Source organism: Delphinapterus leucas, chromosome 6, assembly GCF_059928025.1.
Source record: "Delphinapterus leucas isolate spDelLeu-1000000601 "Yukka" chromosome 6, BTC_Dleu_Yukka2, whole genome shotgun sequence".
NCBI lineage: Eukaryota > Metazoa > Chordata > Mammalia > Artiodactyla > Monodontidae > Delphinapterus > Delphinapterus leucas.
The window spans coordinates 30,440,300-30,458,738 of record NC_143134.1 but is presented as its reverse complement, the minus strand read 5'-3'; the positions used below and the strand labels follow the sequence as shown (position 1 = coordinate 30,458,738).

Sequence of the window (18,439 nt, the reverse complement as noted above, 5' to 3'; positions counted from 1 at the left end):
GAATTTCTTGCTGAGATGGAGGTTAAGTCAGGTAATCGTGTGCAGTTGTACAGGTTGGGAAGTGCACAAGGTGCCTCATCATGGCAAAACCCCATCATTCTTGAGGCAGGTGATCTGGATTTACATCATTTTATGACACGGAGGACCTCCTCCTGATCAGCATATAGTTATGTATGGGCCAGGAACCTAGGATGTCTGCTGAGTGGGAATGAAAGGGGCAGATGGGGATTTGAAGGAAGAGGTAAAATGTGGAACTAACGGAAGAAATGGAGAAAGGAAAAGCCTTCAGCAAGCAGTGAACATTTTCTCCCTCTTTCTCTTTGCCCAAGTGGTTTCAGGGATTGCCCGTGACTGTTAGCATCCTAGAATATTACCACAGAGGCTGTGTTCAAGGACAACTTCCCCAGGGACAGAAAGTAACAAACAAGAAAACTTCGGTCTGGGCCTCTGCAGTCATAAATGTGCTGTTTTAATAAAACCTGACAAGCCTGCCTACATTTTTTATGAAGTATTTAATTCCCTAAGTATTTCAAAATACTCAGCAAAATTATTTCCTTTTACCCGTGTCAGATTGTTTTTATTTTTTAAGTACTGATGAAACACAGATAGTGGCAACTTTTATTTAATCCAAGTCCGGAAGGACTCACTGCCAGCCCTCATCCACCAGCGCATGCAGGACTTAGGGCTGTTTAGCAGCGTGTTCACCAGCTTGACTCAATGCCAACCACCTTCCCCTCACAAAATGACACAGTGCAGCCCTCAGGCTCTGCTGAAACAGGAGCTTACAGGGGCAAATTTTGAGCTGATGTGGGTGAAAGAAACAGCCAATACACATACTGCTGGCTTCTGCTGAAATCCATGACCTGTCAAGGAATTATGTCCTCATAGGCTCTGTGCACCAGCTCAAATCCAGGCTTCTTAGTACAATGATAATAGGTCACTCCTGGAGCCCATTCAATTGAGGTAATGCTTTTTGAGTCTACAACACAGCCTGGCATGGAAGTCAATAAATATTAGCAATCATTATTACTTATTTTTCTTTGGCATTCTCCAATGTGTCTTACAATTATTATGACAAAGAAAAACAAAAGCTTTACAAAACGTAACACTGCTGGGGAATGACATTGGGGTCTGCTGTCCTGAAATCTAGCTCTAGTCCTGGTTCCCAGGCAGATGCTGAATCTCTGTGCACCTATGAGGTGGTCTAATAGCACCTCCACCACTAGAGAGGCTGTCAGGAGGATGAATCCAGACAGTAAATGCAAAAGCCCTTATACCCCATTAGGCCACACACATGCAAGGAACAGGGGTACAAATCCCATCTGGAGTGTAGAATTGGAATTGACCCAAGATGATTAGCTTACCTTCCTCTAGTTCCAATAAAAGTGTTAGGTAATGAGACACAAGAGCGTACAGTCACAGTGAGAACTAGGAGAACAGGAGCACTCCAAGCACTGGACAACCCTGGACCTGCATGTGTCCTTCTAGGCACACTCAGGATATCCTCCAAGTAGAATTCCTTCAACTATGACTCTGCAAACAGGGACTCTGTTATTGCCTCTCTCTAGTGCGCTCAGAACATTGTGATGAGCTCACCATGGGATTGGCTGCTAGGAGCCCAGCTTGCTCTTTCCTGTTATCACTGATGTCCTGAGCCATCTCCCCTCCATCACTAATGGATGACCATGGGAGAAGGACTCATGGGTCCTGGGCCACTTCTATACCTGGGTCTCCTCCCCTGGGTCAGGAAACAAGCAACATCAAGAATTTATTCCCCTTGTGGAAATAAATGGTACAATATGGGGAATTATTATGCAGCAATGCATACCCCGATTCTGCCCTAACCAGCTGTGGAGGGCACCCTGGGAGCTCACACTCTGGCCTGACCCTCAGAGAAGGCATACACTGTTCTCCTGTCTTCATTCTCATCTGCATGCCCTGGTCAAACCTCATCTCCATTTCTGCTCCCTACAATTTCTTTTCCCCTGGCCTCTGACCCATTGGGCTGTGCAAATGCCCCCCAGGCTCTTTTCTTCCACTGTCCCTGCAGAGAACGCACCTCCTGCCTTCTCTCCATGAGTCTTCTCTACCTGCCTCTCCCTCTGAAACCTCTCTGGAAAAACCTGCAGCGTTGCTACTGTGCTCATTCATTCCTGTGCAGCCATGTGGTGTGGGACCCACCTTGAGGGCTGTAGGGCTGGTGCAAAGAATGGGGAGTCAGACCTGGGCTGTGAATCCCAACCCACTTGGCAGTTATGTGCCTTGATAGTGGTCTAAAACTCTCATTTGTTGAGAGCTCCTTAAAATTTTGACGACATGCTTTTGTCTTCATGTCATCGTGGCTCAGGAAGGGACTTTGTAGTCTTGTAGACCCTAGGAACGGCATGGCCGAGTTCACACCCAGGCCTCCAGGCCAGAGCCAGTGCCAAGTCACTTCTGGACAAATTGGGTGACTTCTGTATTGGCTCTTCCTGTATGAAGCGTGGTGGTTGCCACTACTTAGAATTGTCATGAAGAGCAAGTGTACATCTCTGCCCACTGGATCATGGAGTGGTTGGGAAATACATGTTTTGTCTGCTGAAGAACAGGATGTCTCCCTGGCACCCAGAATCCAGCCTGATAGCTAAAATAGGTGCCAACCAATATATTTTTTTGACTGATAATATAAGCAGAGCCCTAACACAGTACCTGACAAAAGATGGACATTCCAGAAACTACAGTCATAGGAGGAGGCATTTATATACATGCCTAGCCAAGTTGTTCACCATCTATCTGTGGGCAAAAAATTTTGCCTGCCTTTTCAGTAAACAAAGAATGTTGCCTGCCATTCCAGTAAACAATGAATTATGCCCACCATCACGCCCTCAGCCACTGCAACCACCACTGACAGTGCACCCTGAGGGGATTCAGGATGGAGACAAACTGGGTACTGGCCCCAGATAGTTAAAATGCATATCAAAGGAATAATTTCTATGAGCCTAGACTCTTGCATCTTCCCATATAGAAAAGCACAAAAATCATTAATTTGAGATCTCTGTTTTTAGTGTTTAGCAGCAACCTTTTGATTTTTGACTACATGTTTGTTTGTTTGTTTTTTCAGCAAAAACTCCTATATATCCTGACTCCTTCTTTACCTCTTTGGAATAGTCCCTCAGAGCTATCTGAGAGGCTGCCTACCCGGGCTATAGTCCTCAGTAATGTTCTCGAATAAAACATAATTCTCAACTTTTGGTTGTGCATTTTTTTTTCTGGTGGACATATCTTCAACTCATTCCCACAGTCTGTGGTCAAGGACCCCAGAGCCCAGCATGAAGACTGGTTCACACTTGTCACTCACACTAGTCTGTGCTGCTGAGGAAGGTGGTAGCCACATAGAAGGCAAAAGAGGCACACCAACCCTCACCAAAAGACAAAGGGCTTGGTTCTCTTGCTCTGCCCATTGTACAGATGAGGAACCTAGGGCCCTGACTGCTTAAATTGCCCACAGACATGAGAATTAAATGAATCACAGAATGTTTCCATTGTCTAACACACAGTAAGCACTAAATAAAAGTTTTGATCTTGTTTATTTGGAAGGATTATTTGTCCTTACCCACTGGTCTACAGGGCCACCAAGGAGGCGAAGTCACCGAGTGCCCCGACACCCCATAGTAGACACAACGCCAGGCACCCACAGTCCCAGTCTGGAATTTCTCTCTTCCACACTAAGCAATGACCCCCCACCCCCAAACATCTTGAAAGTGGTAGTACTTGCATCGAAGCAGAAAACAAAGAACATCTGGAGGTTCTTCCTCCTTTCCAAGCACAACACAAGCTTCAATTTCTTTCCTTTTTTTAAAATTTAATAAGAGAAAAAATATCCCCCCTAAATTCCTAGGGGAAATCCAGAGACAATTATTCCCATCATATTTTGAGGAAGTCTTGAATCCTTCTCTGGTAGATATTGGATTCTCAGAAGGCAACTGACCTTCTGCAAAAGCCATTAGAATAACGTCAGCTGAATGAGGTTTCCAGAATGAAATACTGCAGCCCCACCAGGCAGAAAAACAAACTCAGCCATCAGAGCCCACAAACAGGGCCTCACCAAGCACGGACACACAAATGTACCATACATGTGCAGCCAAGGCTTCTCCAAGCTTTCCAGGAGGGTCCACAGGTCCAGAATGCCATGCATTTCCACCCCAGCAAGCCAAGGTGAAGCTCAAAGGGATATTTCATTTCCTGAATGGGCCACCTCCTTTCTGGTAGGAGAGAAGGTCCATGCTGGGATACATTACCAGGGCTGCTTCTGTACCACAAGAAAACTTGTTCCTTAATAATGACATGGGAATGAACTCACATTTGCAGATGATTCTGGATGATTTACTCTATTTACAGTTGTGGGAAATGAGACTTGGAGAAATAAGTAACTTGCCCAAGTCCACCTAACTAATAGGCAGAACCAGAAGAAGAACCCAAGTCCACCTCAGAGCCCATGCCCCCCATCCACAACCATGTGGGGGCCACTTTAGCACAACTCCCTGTCACAAGCCCCCTCTAATCCATCACACATTTACAGAACATCGCAGGGATATTCACATCTGATCTTTCACTCCCTTCCCTAGACCCTTTGGGTGCTTGCTGACTAAATAAATCTCATGTGGCTCACAACTTCCAAGACCAGGTCCACACAAACCCTCCCAGAGCAGGAAGGGGAGGGATGGTCCACATCCCATATGTCTAAATATTTTAAAGCCCTGGTCCCAGACCAGGCCTCAGTCCAAAGGAAACCCCAACCCAGGAACTCATGCACATGCATGTGGACATGCCAGTCTGTACCTCTAATTTCTGTGCACACACATATGCTCAGCTACCCCTCAGGCCCAGGGGTGCACATTGGAGGGGTGGTCAGCCCTCGGGATGTTTGGACAGAGAATTGTGGATGTTTAGAGTACCCCATACATGATCTAGAAGGAGGAGTGCAGGTCCCAGGTGGACACATCCTCTTGGCCTGGTGGAGGCATCTCTGCAGGAAGGAACCGGGCAGAGCAGGACCTGCAATGGGCCCTCTAAGGACCAGCGCTGGCTATGGACCCCTCGTGCTGGGCTGAGGGCCTCACTGTCCAGGCGCATGTCTCCCATCCAGCCATGTCTTCTGCTGCATGCAACCAGCCTTTATAAGCCACTTACAGATCTAAAGAGTAACATCTGCTTCATGTTCCCATGAACACATTTGCCATGACCCACCTGCCTAGGATTCCCCTCACCGTTTCACCTGCTGATCCCCCAACCTCCAAAACTCCAGTAGGGTTCTTACCATACTGTCTCACAATTATTTTACAGTCTGTCTTCCAGACAAGATGAAGCATGAGGTCCAACACAGAGTTGGTGTTTAATCAATATATTGCCTCAATGGATGTCTTTGCTTTGCCCACATCCCAGAAAAAATGAAAGATAACAGCTTCTGTTTGAGCCACAGATGCCTAGGAAAAAGAAGGACTAGAGCAATGTGTGCTTAGATTGTCTTCTTCCAAGCAGACCTCAAGCCAAGGGGACCCCAGCTCAATACCATGTTTTTGTAATCTGCGAGAAATGTGTGAATTTCATTTAGCATCATACAACAAATAAATACTGGGCACTTACTACATGTCAGACCCTGTCTGGACACTGGAGATACAATGGTGTAGACTATCAAGACAAACACTTGTATCGGGAGCTTACACTTAGTGGGAGCAGACGATAAAACACCAATTACCCGTACCTGTGTGAGCACAATATCACACGTTGACACGTGCAATCCAGGGATCAAATTACAGTTGGATAGAGTAAGCTTGAGTGGTTGCTTTGTCCTGGAAGATCAGGAAGCGGAGGTGACATCTACACTGAGCCCCAAATGCTGAGCAGGAGACAGTCATATGCACAAGAGTAAAGGTTCAGAGGTGGAAGGAAGGGCCAGCAATAAGTGCTGGTGATAAGAGCTCAGCGTCTCCAAACAAATCCACCTGTGAGGTCACAACTTGATGAGAACAAGGGGAGCAGGGAAGAGAGAAGTTTAAGGAAGAGGTCAAGGGCTAGCTTCTGCTGGTATGAAAGTGGGTAAGGAGATTGTACCTTATTCTACATCTGACCAGAGCTGGTGCAGGCATTGAGTGGGGGAGCCATAGCCAGTGAGTTATGTTTCCAAATGATCATCCTGCCTGATACATAGACAATGAACTGTGAGACACCAAAGGTCACTACAAGGTGACTCAGTAGTTCAGGGACTTGTCCAGGATGGTTGAAACGAAGATACCCAGATAGAGAGAGTTGGGTTAGGTTTTAAGAGTCTCCTCAACAGGACTCAGTGATGGATCTTAAGGAAGGGATGAGGTGTCAAAGGTAACATGCGGATGTTCAATTTGAACACCTAGCTAAACAGTTACGAGCCAGTGCAGGCAGGGTCCAGTTCCTGGAAGGTTGGATTGAGAAAATGCAGGATAACCAGGCCAGAAGTGGAGGCAAAACTGCACTTTCTGAAATCTCATTTGTAATTTTGTCTTTTGGAACTAAAACTCATTTTTCTATTGACATGATAAAAGGTAGTAAGGCCCCAGGCCAACCCATAAACGCCAATTTAATCCACAATGCACTGACCATAGGACTAATGAGTCCACTGCCAAGGGACCGGTGCTTCCAAGGAAGAACATCTAGAGTTCCAGTGTGGAGTCCTGGGAACATAGTGTTAAAGAAAACCAGAGCCAGACAGATGTGAAAGAAGTGAAAGCAGATTTTATTCAGAAATTACTGCAATAAAAGAAAAGAGGTCTCAGTTTAGAACTTGGCTCAATTCCAGGTACATAATGGACAAATAGGGACTTATAGCCACAGAGCAGGGTGGTGGACAGTGGATGGAAAATTACTAAGAGGAAGAATCACAGATACGGGAAGATTCTGGCTAAACCAAATTGACAGGAATGCTGATGGCATGCCAGGGTGATCAGATATCACCTGGAGGATGGAGAAGGATGAGGGACTTTGATCAGATATTGAGGGTGATCAGATATTGAGGGTGGGAGGTTCTGTCTAAATTGACTTAGCAGGAGTTTTGCTAAAATTGGGCAATGCAAAGGCAGACACAGAAGTTCAAAGCTGAATTCTACTTGGGAAGGGTGTTCAGAGGAGCCTGGCTGAAATTTAGTCAAGGAGAGTCTTTTTCAATAGCTCACTCTTGTGCAGAGCCCCCTTTCCCTCTGAGGCCTGGATACAGCAGGAGGGTGAGACTGGGACTCCAGGAGGCTGGTGGGGAGAGGCTGCTGCAAGAACTCAGCAAGAGGAAGTGACTGACTTGGGCAGGAGAATGCAGGTGATGTGCCTGGGCCTAAGGATGGGGTCTGAGGGAAGGAAAATACACAGGTGATTTTTCTCCTTACCCACTGTAAGATGATGTTCCCCCTTTGCAGACATGAAATACTAAAAGGTGAAAATTGTACAGAGACTTTTTTAATTGTGTCAGTGCAAAGTGATCTAATCTTTTGGAGAAAAAAATCGTAACATTTTTCAATATTCACAAAAATGTTATTACACTGTGATCTAGTAAATTTATAGTTTACTAGAAATCTACACCAAGGAAATAGTGTAAAGCAGTCATTTACTAATTTCTTTTCTGTTTTGTTTTGTTTTTCTCTCTTTCATTTTTTTAAATAGAGGTATAATTGATATATAACATTCTATTGGTTTTAGGTGTATGACCTAATGATACGTGTATGCATTGAGAAATGATTACCACGATAAGTCTAGTTACCATTCACCAACATACAAAGTTAACTTTTAGGATTCACTCTCTTGGCAACTTTCAAGTATGCTCTGCAATATTATTGATTATAGTCAACATGCTGTAAATTACATCACCCTGACTTATTTATTTTATAACTGGGAGTTTGTACCTCTTGACCCCCTTCACCCTTTCCTTCCATTCCCCAAACCCCCTTCCTTCTGGCAACCACCTACTCATTTCTTTATTCAACAAATTTTTATTAAACCAGGCTCTGTTCTATGCTCCAGAGAGATGGCAGAGAACAACAACAATTTTCTGATTTATTGAGATTCTATTCCCATGCAGGATAAGCAAATATGTAAATAAATAAGTAACCTGTACACTATGTTAGGTGGTGATAAGATTTTTGGAGAAAGTAAAGAAGGACTTCCCATTCAGTAAGATGGAATAGCCACATCCATCTTCCCTCTTAAAATTAAAAACCCTGGACAAAACACAATAACAAGCATTGGGAGATTCTGAAAGGCAGAAAAAGAAAATAAACTGCCTAGGGACCACAGGGCTTGAGGTGTGCCATGGCAGCAAGCTCCCTGGGTTTTCTTATTGCAGACTTTATATCCCACACAGAGAACTATAGAGGCCTCCAATCTGGGACTGCCAACAGACACAGACAAAAAAGCTCCAAGAAAAACCTGTTCGTCTGGAACATGCATTTACCATTTAACTAAGCAATTATATCCTTGGGCATTTGTCCCAGAGAAATGAAAACTTACGTTCACACAGAAACCTCACACAAATGGTCAGTGCAGCTTTATTGTTAATGGTAAAAAACTAAAAACAACCTAGATGTCTGTCAATGAGTTAAATAAACTCTAGGACACCCATACGTTGGGCTCTAAGTCAGCAGTAAAAGGAACAAACTATTGATACAATTAGGATAAATGTCCAAGGAATTATGTTGAAATAAATAGCCAATTCAAAAAGATAGCCTGCTATATGATTCCATTTATATAACATTCTTGAAATGACAAAATTATAGAAATGGAGAACAGATTAGTGGTTTTTAGGGGTCAGAGATGGGGTGAAATGAGATGGGGTGAAATGAGATGGGGAGATGAGTGTGGCTATAAAAATGTGACACGGGGGACTCTTGGGGTGATGGAAATAATTCTGTACCTTGTCTGTGTTAATGTCAATATTCTGGTTGTGACATTGTACTGCAGTTGTGCAAATTTTTACCATTGGGGGAAACTGGGTAAATAGTATATGGAATTTCCCCATATTATTTCTTACAACTTATTGTGAGTTTACAATTGCCTCAAAATGAAAAATTTAAAAAAGGAAAGGGGGATAGTGAATGTTAGGACAAAGTGGAGACAAAAGGTGTCATGGAGCAAGTGACACTTGACCAAAACCACGAAGGAGGAGAGGGATCCAACCTGGAAATTATCTGGGGAAGAGCATCCCAAGAAGAGGAAAAAAAAGAGTAAATTCTTGTTTATCAAAAAATAAAGAGGGGATAGCATCTGCAGAATGGTGGGCTAGGAAGCTCCAAGCTCTCATTCTTCCAAGAAATATTAAAAACACAACTAGAGACTGTCTGAAACAACTTGATACAAGCTCCGGAAAATAGTCAAAGCTTTACACACTATGAAAACACCCAATCAAGAAAAATAACACACTTATTCACACCTGCCCCACCCCCTTCTCAGCATGGCAGTGGCCTTGGTTTTGAGAAGGTGGAAGCTCAGTTTCCAGTCCCCTTCTTCCATCAGATCTGGAGGGAGTAGAGCAGATGTTATTTGCCATCTACTGTGTATACCTCTTCTAACCAGTCTGGGGATACTTGAAGGACTGCTGTCAGGTGCTCATTTGTTTTGCATAACTCAGAATCCAGGCAGGAAAAGTGCTCATAAAACTACAAGATGGACATACAATATACTACCTAAGGCATAGAGAAGGAGCTGGAGTGAGGCTTTTTGGGAAATTAAAGTATTCAAAAGCAGTCATATGTATGGCAGAATTTAGAAAGCCATTCACATGCACAGGACTTTTCTCAGAAAAGTCCTGAGAAAACCTTAAGCTTTCACCTGGATTGATCCTTAAGCTAAGCGGTATAGGCATGCAAAGACTGGAAGAGGTGGCTGTTGTTCTCTCTCTCTCTCCCTCTGTGTGTGTGTCTTTCTCTCTCTCTCTCTCTGTTTTTTCTTGTTGTTGTTTCTTAGTTTCAATTCCTGTCATTAAAGGAAATCTCTGTCAAACATTAGCTGAGCATGAGTTAAAGGAACAGAGAGTTCAGTGATCACACACATCAAGGAATAGTCTTTGCATAATAGTTTGAAAAATTCTCAAAACAGACTAACATAACCTTCAACAATATAAATATCAAACCTTGGAGAAAGAAGGTAATGTGATTTCCAAAGTTACTGCATTATAACAGTCACATGGCAAGCTTTGAAAAAAGAAATTACAAGGTATAATAAGAAACAGGAAAGCACTGCTCATTCTAATGAACAAATTAGGTTGAAAGAAATTATTCCTGAGTAAGCCCAAAACATCAAACTTACTACACAAAGACTTTAAAACAAATGTTTTAAATATGCTCAAAGTGCTAAGGAAAAACACAAAGAACTGAAGGAAATCAGCTGTTATCTGAAAGGAGAAAAGGTTAGTTTTCCCTTGATGCATGGAAGAGGCCTTCAGGCCTGACAGTTAAGACACTGCCATCTACTTGGTGAGATCTAAATATGGTTAAAAAATAATTTTAAAAAGACTGAAAGGGGGCTTCCCTGGTGGCGCAGTGGTTGAGAGTCTGCCTGCCGATGCAGGGGACATGGGTTTTTGCCCCGGTCTGGGAAGATCCCACATGACACGGAGCAGCTGGGCCTGTGAGCCATGGCCGCTGAGCCTGCATGTCCAGAGCCTGTGCTCTGCAACAGAGGCCACAACAGTGAGAGGCCCACGTACTGCAAAAAAAAAAAAAAAAAAAAAAAAAAAAAGAATGGAAGGAAATCAGGAAAATGATGTATAAACAAAATGAGAAAATCAACAAAAGATGGAAATTATAAAAAGGAACTGAACAGAAATTATGGAGCTAAAAAGTACAGTAACTAAAATAAAAAGATTAACTAGAGGGGTTCAAAATCAGATTTGAACAGACAGGAGAAAGGTTTAGTGAACTTGAAGATAGACAATTAAAATTATCAAGTCTCAAGAACAAATAAATAAGTAAATAAATAAATAAAGAATGAAGAAGACTGATGACGGCACTTATAGGACAATATCAAGCAGGCCAAAATATGTATTATGAGATTTCCGGTGGGGGGTAGACAAAAATGAACAAAAAAATAGACAGAAAAATGACAGAAAACATTAACAAAATGCGATAGTAAGTTCTTACCTATTAATAATTACTTTAAATGTAAACTGATTAAACTCACCAATCAAAAAGCACAGAGTAGCCAAATGGATCTAAAAAAAAATACACAGGATCCAACCATATTTGTCTACAAGAGACTCATCTTACCTTTAAAGACACACATAAGCTGAAAATGAATAGATGGAAACAAGTATTTCATTCAAATAGTAACACAAAGGAAGGAGGAGTAACTATACTAATAATAGATAAAATAAACTTTAAGTCTAAAAGTGTCATAAGACACAAAGAAGGTCATTACATAATACCAAAGGAGCAAATTCAAGAGGGCGATATAACATTTATAAATATACACACTCAACATCAGAAGACTTAATAATATAAAGCAAATATTGATATATCTAAAGACAGAGACTTCAATACCCCACTTACAATAATAGATAAATTATTCAGACAGAAGATCAATAAGGAATCAGTGAACTTGAATCCTATAGACCAAATGAACCTAACAGACATTTACAGAACTTTCCACCCAACAGCAGAAGAATACACATTATTCTAAAGCACATTTATAACATTCTCCAGTAGAGATCACATGGTAGGCCACAAAACAAGCCTTAACATATTTAAGATCATATCAAGTACATTTTTGACCACAATGTGATTTCTTAATTTATTCGTTCTTTGAGTGTGTTGTTTAGTTTCCACATATCTGTGAATTTTCCCATTTTCCTTATGTTACTGATTTCTACTTTCATTCTGTTGAGATCAAAAAAATAGTTGGTATGAATTCAATCTTCAAAAATTTTCTTCAACTTTATAGTGGTATAAATGACAGATTAAAATGTATATAATTAAGGTGTACAATTGATGTTTTTATATACATATATGTTGTTACCACAATGAAGTTTATTAACTTATCCATCACATCACATAGTTACCTTTTCCTGATGAGAATACTTAAATCTACCCTCTTACCAAATTTCAAGTATACAATACAGTAGTGTTAACTATTGTCACCATACTGTACATTAGACCTCCAGAACTTATTCATCTTGCATAACTGAAAATTTGTAATCTTTGACCAACATTACCCCACTTCCCTTTCCCCCCAAGACCCTGGAAACCACTATTCTACCCTCTGATTTTATGAGTTTGACTGTTTTATTTGACTATAGATTCCATGTATAAGTGGCATCATGCAGTATATTTCTTTCTGTGGCTTGCTAGTTCACTTAGCATAATGTCTTCTAGCTCTATTCTTGTTGGGACAATTGACATGATTTCCTCCCTTTTAGGCTTAATAATTCATATATATATATATATATATATATACACACACACACACACACACACACACATTCTTTATCCATTCATCCATTGGTCAACATTTAGTTTGTCTCCATATCTTGGCTATTGTGAATAATGTTGCAGTAAACATGTAGGGCAGATATCTCTTGTATCAGGTGATTCTAATTTCCATTCCTTTGGCTATATACCCAGAAGTGGGATTTCTGGATCATATGCAATCCTATTTTTAATTTTTTGAGGAACCCCATACTGCTTTCCATAATGGCTGAACCAATTTCCATTCCCACCAATAGTGTATAAAGGTTCCCTTTCTCCCACATTCTCACCAATGCTTGTTAATCTTTCATCTTTTGATAATGACATTTCTAGCAGGTGTAAGATGATATCATATTGTGGTTTTGATTTGTATTTCTTTGACGATTAGTGATGTTGAACATCATTTTATATACATCTTGGCCATTTGCATGTCTTCCTGAAGAAACTGGTTGATATTCTAGTCCATTGCTCTTTTTTAAAATTGGGTTACTTGGGATTTTTTTTTTTTTTTTACTTTTGAATTGAAGGAGTTCCTTATATGTTTTGGATATTAACCCCTTATCATATATATAGCTTTCAAATATTTTCTCCCATTCCATAGGTTGCCTTTTCACTCCATTGTTTCCTTTTCTGTGCAAAAGCTTTTTAGTTTGATGTAATCTCACTTGTCTATTTTTACTTTTTTTTCCTGTGCTTTTGATGTCATATCCAAAAAAATCATTGCTCAGGCTAATATCAAGATTTTTCCCTGTGTTCTCTTCTAGTAGTGCTATGGTTTCAAGTTTTATGTTTGTCTTTAATCAATTATGAGTTGATTTTTGTGTATGGTATGAAATAAGGGTCCAATTTCATTCTTCTGCATGTGAATACCCAGTTTTCCCAACACCATTTATTGAAGAGACTATTCGTTCCCCATTTTGTGTTCTTAGCACACTTTTTGAATATCAGATATTAACAAAACTAAGATAATTTTTGAAAAGACAAACAAAATCAACAAACCCTTGGCTGAAATAAGAAAAAAAGAGAAAACACTCAAATAAATATAATTAGAAATGAAAGAGGAGATATTACAATATCCATTATTTCAAGTGGGATATTGAAATCCCTTACTATTATTGTATTGCTATCTATTCCTCACTTCAGATCTCTTAATATTTGCTTTATATATTTAAGTACTCTGATACTGGGTGTATATATATTTATAATTGTTATATCTTCCTAATGAAGTGACCCTTTATCATTATGTAATGACATTTTTGTCTCTTGTGACAGTTTTTAACTTAAAGTCTATTTTATCAGATGTAGGTATAGCTATCCATAATTTCTTTGTGTTACCATTGGCATAAAGCATCTTTTTCCACTCATTTACTTTCAGCCTTGTGTGTCCTTAACTCTAAAATGTATCTCTGATAGATAACATATTGGTTAGATCTTGTTTTTTTGAAATCCATTTAGCCACTCTGTCATTTGATTGGGAAATTTAATCCATTTATATTTAAAATAATTATTGGTAAATAAGGACTTACTATTTCCATTTTGCTAATTTTTTTGTCTGTTTTTGCACCTCTTTTGTTCCTCCCGTGTTTTCTTTTCTTGGCATTTTACATTATTTTACATCCTCCATTCTTCAGTCTTGTCACTTGATCACCACAAGATGACTGTCACAGCTCTAATTATCACAATCTCACACAAACATCTCCAAAGGTTGAAAAAATAAGATTTGGAAAAGGAGCTCTTCTTGCATTCCTCTCCTGTTTCATCAGGGGGGAAAAAAATTTCTAGAACTCCTCCAATAGATTTCTCCTTGGATTCCACTTTCCAGAACTGTGTCACATGGACATCTTTAGCTGTAAAGAAAGCTAGGAAAGTTAATATCTGTTATTTTCAGATAAATTAATATCTGACATTTCCAATGTGAACTATGGGGAGTGTCCAGAAAAGAAAGCAGTTGCCCTTACATATCTGTGAGTTCCTAACCCATAGATATAATCAGTCACAGATGAAAAATATTCACCAAAAAGAAGTTCCAGAAAGTTCCTGAAAGCAAAACTTGAATTTGCTGCATGCTGACAATTATTTACATTGTATTTACCAGTTACATGGCATTTACGTTGTTTTAGGTACTATAAATAATCTAGAGATAATTCAAAGTATATAGAAGGATATATGTAGGTTATATGCAAATTGTATGTCATTTTATATAAGGGACTTGAGCATCCTCGGATTTTGGTATCTGTGGGGGGTTCTAGAAGCAATCCCTCATGGATACCAAGGGACAACTGTAGTAACTGAGTCTAACAGACCAACCCAGTATTTGGCAATATTTATTAAGATAGATTTGAGACAGGGGTTTGCAGAATTTTAGGACTTCCCCCTAAGACTTTCCCAAGTTTCCTCAGTGTAATAAGTAAAAACTAAGACATTGGTTTCCAGATGATACTTTGAATTTAAGAACCATGGCCAGAAGCATAACCATGTATATAATTATGAGCCTAATATTAGAGTAGAAAGGGGTGGGAAGCAATATGAGCCCCAATTTTCCAGAAGTAGAAAATTTTTTAATTAAAATAAGACAAATTCTCAAGGGTATATGGAATCAAAGTTTATAAAATGTAAAATATTAGTAATGGTTTTATGCATTAGACAACATAAAATTTAAAAAATTATGTCTATATGAAATTAGTTTGAAAGTCTTATAGTCACTTTGAAACACATCATACTTTCAACACAGTACCTCTATGTTGGTATAGCTGGTATTTTCACCACTTACATTTATGAACTCGTTTTTCCTATCAACACTCATTCACAACTATGCATGTTACTAAACAAATTTAATATCTTTGTAATTGATTAACTATTTGTTTACTTAATGTACATTCTCAGAAAGACCTCCACAGTAACAACTTTGATCTGCAGAGTTGACTTTGTAAATGAGGTTGGATTCTAAAAACTAATCATGGTCCTAGCCAGAGAAATTAGTCAAGGAAAGAAATGAAAGACATCCAAGTCAGAAAGTAAGAAGTAGAATTATCTCTGTTTGCAGATGATAGGATCTTATGTGTAGAAAACTTTAAAGACTGCACAAAAAATCTGTTAAAACTAATAACTGAATTCAGTAAAGTCACAGGATACAAAATTAACATGCAAAAAACAGTTGCAGTTCTGTACATTAAAAATAAACTATCAGAAAAAGAAATTTAAAAAAAAATTATTGGAGTAGAGTCGATTTACAATGTTTTGTTGCTTTTTGCTGTACAGCAAAGTGAATCAGTTATACATATACATATATTCACTCCTTTTTAGATTCTTTTCCCATATAGGTCATTACAGCATATTGAGTAAATTTCCCTGTGCTATACAGTAGGTACTTATTAGCTATCTATTTTATATGTAGTAGTGTGTATATGTCAATTCCAATCTCCCAATTTATTCCTTCTTCCCCTCTCCCCCCAATAACCATAAGATTGTTTTCTACATCTGTAACTCTATTTCTGTTTTATAAATAAGTTCATCTGTACCATTTTTTTTAGATTCCACATATAAGTGATATCACATGACATTTGTTCTTCTCTGTCTGACCTACTTCACTCAGTATGACAATCTCTAGGTTCATCCATGTCACTGCAAAAAAAATATGGAAAGCTTCATGAATTTGCATGTCATCCTTGCTCAGGGGTCATGCTAATCCTCTCTGTATTGTTCCAATTTTAGTATATGTGCAGCCAAAGTGAGCACCAGAAAAGGAAATTAAAGAAACAACCCCATCTATGATAGCATCAAAAAGAATAAAATATCTAGGAGTAAGTGAAAGCTGTGAAAGACTTGTATACTGACATCTACATCACTAATGAATGAAGTCAGTGAAGACACATACAAATGGAAAGATATCCTGTATTCATTGAATGGAAGAATTAATATTGTTAAAATGTACATACTACCCAAAATAACTTAGAGTCAATGTAATGCCTATCAAAATCACAACTGTATTTTTGCAAAAACAGGAAAGAACATCCTAAAATTCATATTGAACCAAAAAGGACTTCAAATGTTGTGAAAGAAAAGCAAAGCTGGAGGTAATACACTTCCTGATTTCAATGTCTTACAAGTCTATGGCAATTTAAAAGTGTGGTATTGACATAAAGATAGACATATAGACCAATAGAAAAGGATAGAAAGCCCAGAAATAACCCCTCCCCCATGTATATATGGTCAACTGATCTTTGACAAGGGTGCCAAAAATACAGAATGGGGACAAGGTAGTCTTTTCAACAAATGATGGTGGGGAAACTTGATATCAACTTGCAAAATAATGAAATTATACTCTTACTTTCCACCATACACAAAAATAAACTCAAAATGGATTAAACACTAAAATGTAAGACTGAAACTATAAAACTCTTAGGGAAAACATAAGTGAAAACTTGATGACATTGGTCTTGACAATGAGTTCATGCATATGACACCAAAAACACAAGCAACTGAAGAAAAAATGAGCAAGTGGGACTGAAAACTAAAAGCTTCTGTACAGCAAAGGAAATATTTAAGGGAGTGGAGAGGAAACAGAGTGTAAGCAACCTACACAATGGGAGAAATTATTTGCAAACCACAGATCTGATAAGGAGTTAATATTCAAAATGTATAAGGAGCTCCTTCAGCTCAACAGAAAAAAATTCCCAAACAACTAAATTCAAAAAGGAACAAAGGACTTGAATATCAGTTTCTTCAAGGAGACATATAATAGCTAACAGGTATACAAAATGATTGCTCAACATCACTAATCATCAGGGAAATGGAAATTAAAATCACAATTAGATATTACCTCACACTATTAAGATGTTAGTATGGCTATTATTTTTATTGTGTTGGCAAGGATGTGAAGAAATTGAAACTCTTGTACATGGTTAGTGGGAAATGGTATGTACAGCCACTATGGAAAACAGCATGGAGGTTTCTCAAAAAATTAAAAATAGAAATACCATATAAACCAGCACTCCTACTTCTGGGTTTTTATCCAAAAGAACTTATATCAGGATCTCAAAGAGGTATTTGAACTCCCATATTTATTGTAGCATTACTCACAATAGGCAAAATGTGGAAACAACCTAAATTTCCATTAATGGATGAGTTGATATAGAAAATGTGGTATATATATATATATATATATATATATATATATATAGTGAAATATTATTCAACCTTTAAAAAGGAGGAAATCCTGCCATATGCAACAACATTGATGAACTTTGAGAACAATATAAGTTAAATAAGTCAATCACAGAATGACAAATACTGCATGATACCACTTATATGAGGTGTATAAAATAGTTAAACACACAGAAGCAGAGAGTAGAATAGTGGTGGTCAGGAATTGGGGGTAGGGAAATATTGGGAATTGTTATTCAATGGATATAAAGTTTCTATTAGTCGATATGATAAGTTTAGAGAGCTGCCACATAGAATATTGCTTAAAGTTAACATTAGCGTATGTTAATTTGTTAAGAGGGTAGATCTCCTCTCAAGTGGACACTTGATATTCACAGAAGAAGTAGAAGAAGAAGAAGAGGAAGAAGAAGAAGAAGAAGAAGAAGAAGAAGAAGAAGAAGAAGAACAAGAACAAGAAGAAGAACAAGAACAAGAACAAGAACAAGAAGAACAAGAAAGAAGAAGAAGAAGAAGAAGGAAAAGGAGGAGGAGGAGGGAGAGGAGAGGAGGGGGAAGGGGAGGGAAGAAGGGGAGGAGGGGGAAGGGGAGGAGGGGAAGGAGAAGAGGCTGAGCAAATTCCAACATAATAAATCCAAAGAAACTAATATAAAGATAAATTCTAGTCTAACCTCTGAAAACTAAAGCAAAGAAAAAAAAGTTGAAACCAGTGAAAGAGAATGACATATTGCCTATAGGGGAAAAACCATTTGAATGACAGATAATTTCTCATCAGAAACCATGGAGACCACAGAGAAATAGCTCAACATTTTCAAGTCCAGGCG

General features: G+C 39.0%; 1 non-coding gene and 1 pseudogene across 1 annotated transcript; one reads left to right on the top strand and one right to left on the bottom strand.

The window, feature by feature from the left end:
* Positions 1-10,377: 10,377 nt before the first annotated feature.
* LOC115802005 (U6atac minor spliceosomal RNA) lies at positions 10,378-10,485 on the top strand (annotated as a pseudogene).
* Positions 10,486-16,083: 5,598 nt separating this feature from the next.
* On the bottom strand, positions 16,084-16,190 carry LOC115802003 (U6 spliceosomal RNA). The gene has a single exon (XR_004022374.1). It is a non-coding gene; the product is annotated as a U6 spliceosomal RNA (small nuclear RNA).
* Positions 16,191-18,439: the final 2,249 nt, after the last annotated feature.